Consider the following 2453-nt stretch of genomic DNA (forward strand, 5'->3'; position numbering starts at 1 on the left):
ACATCGAAATAGGGATGCCAGGCACAGCTGCAGACAGGGTCACAGGGCGGACTCAACAGCAAGCCGCTCCCTTAAAGGGCCCCTCCCAGACACACTTTCATTAAACAGTGCAAGATACACAGAGCCAACAACTGGTTGCAGACCCTGTATATGCAGCACGGACCCCCAGCTGCAGCAGCAGCAGCCAGAAGCCCTGGGCTAAGGGCTGCTGCCCACGGTGACCACAGAGCCCCGCAAGGGCTGGAGAGAGAGTATCTCTCAACCCCCCAGCTGATGGCCGCCATGGAGGACCCCGCTATTTCGATGTTGCGGGACGCGGATCGTCTACACGTCCCTACTTCGATGTTGAACGTCGAAGTAGGGCGCTATTCCCATCCGCTCATGGGGTTAGCGACTTCGACGTCTCGCCGCCTAACGTCGAAGTTAACTTCGAAATAGCGCCCGACGCATGTAGACGCGACGGGTGCTATTTCGAAGTTACTGCCGCTACTTCGAAGTAGCGTGCACGTGTAGACGCAGCTTTAGTGTCATAATAGACCATTTGAATTCTTCCAGCAACAGCAGCTGTTCCATTCAGAAGGTTAGCCTGAAAGCCGTAGACCATTCCTTTAACAAATCCAAGGCCATGAAACTGTTAGAGAGAGAGAGATGGACGCTGGGGCTGATTCTTCTTCAGAAGAAATCTTCCAGTCTATAAATATATCCACTGAAATGCAGGACAAAACATAATGTATAAAAGATGGAATAGAAGATGTATTATGCTATCGCATAGCAATCCTGTCTGCAGGAATTTATAGCTGTGCTATGTTCCCTGTTAAAAGAGGTTCTGCTAGCGGATGGAAGAGTTCAATTTATCTTGTATCTCTTGCAAACCATCACTATTATGACTTATTTACATGGGAAATGGGATCAAAGCTTTTGACTGCGAGGTTGGCAGCTTAGAAGGTGAGGATGTGGAGAACTAAAAATCGAACATCTGTCTAGATTTGTTCCAATGGGCCCTGTACGCTCAAGAGAGGCTGTAGGTCAGGAGTGAAGTGCATTGGCAGAATTGTGTCCTGGCTTTGGACTGGAATAGCAATGGTGCTGCTGGTTGCATGTGCTTGTCTTTTGGGTGGCGGTGGTGGGGAGAGTTAAGGTCCCAAGACAGAAATAGTAAGAGGCGCTCCTGCTCAGGACTGAGGATCCCTACAGTGGAATTACAGGGAGGGCTGCAAGCCAGGAGCTGGGACTGGTTATTTAATAGAGCTACAGAATTGGGTCAGGCCTTATAGCTTCCTGAGACTTAACACATACAGGAGCAAGTCACATATTCAATGGGAACAGAGCAATATGCTTGTCAATGGAGAAAAGTATTTTAATCGCTATGCCAAGAATGGGCTGTCTTCTCCCCTCTTTGCATTCTGCCCAAATAGGTGGCTGAGAAAACACATCAGCTTTAGCCCAGTGAGGTTCTAAATCCAGGCTCAAGCTACCACAGCATATGCACCTGGTACACCAATGCATAGGTGAGGAATTTAGGACTCCCAAGTTCTGTGTTCAGCTTAGCTACTGATTGGGCAAGTGCCCTTTCTGTGCCTGTGTAATGGGGATAACTGTGCTTGCCAATCCCAGCACACCAAAGTGTTCTGACCCTTAAGTAACTGTGACCTGCTCTGGTGGCAGTTGCTGCAGAAAGGCAAGGCTTTGTTTCTATTCCTCTCTTGGGATGAGCAGCCCTGCAGCTTTTAATTTAGAGAAGGTAAATGGAACACAGAAATGCAGACATGAATACAAACACCAAAGACATGAGTGTACCTACATGCTCACTCACACACCCACCGCAATAATGCACATGGACACACACAGTCTGCTTTGGAAAGAGAAACTGCTGAACTCTTTCATATTCAAATTCGACACGTTAACACATGGTTTGAACCAGGATGCAAATTTTCTGGGACACTACAGGGGCTGTTTTGCATACTTGGCTTAATCTAATTGTTGACTCTTCCCCACCCCTCTGCTCTCTGATTTGCTCACCTTGATGATATTTTTCTGATTTGTCAGCCTTGATTACTGTTTTGGTTCTCTATGCCTTAAATATTGAGCCTGTTCTGGTCTGGTTATGGTCTGAAGAAGTGGGTCTGTCCCACGAAAGCTCACCTAATAAGTTATTTTGTTAGTCTTTAAAGTGCTACTTTACTGCTTTTTTGTTTTCATAGAAACAGTGTAATCCTCAATAAAATGGGTAGAAAGAGTTGAAATGCAGCTGTGTACTCAAAATTGTACTTTTTGGAATGTTTGAGGTATTCAGCCCCATGTGACACATTTTATGAGTTTTTGTGCTTTTGTTTAAAGCAAAAGCTTGTTTGTAGCGTAAGACATTAGCCTTTTTTGCTGAGGCAACTGATTTGGACAACGTTTTTCTGTCTGCTACTTTTATAAGTTACACAGATAATAAAACACATACTCCC

Source organism: Carettochelys insculpta, chromosome 31, assembly GCF_033958435.1.
Source record: "Carettochelys insculpta isolate YL-2023 chromosome 31, ASM3395843v1, whole genome shotgun sequence".
Classification (NCBI taxonomy): Eukaryota; Metazoa; Chordata; order Testudines; family Carettochelyidae; genus Carettochelys; species Carettochelys insculpta.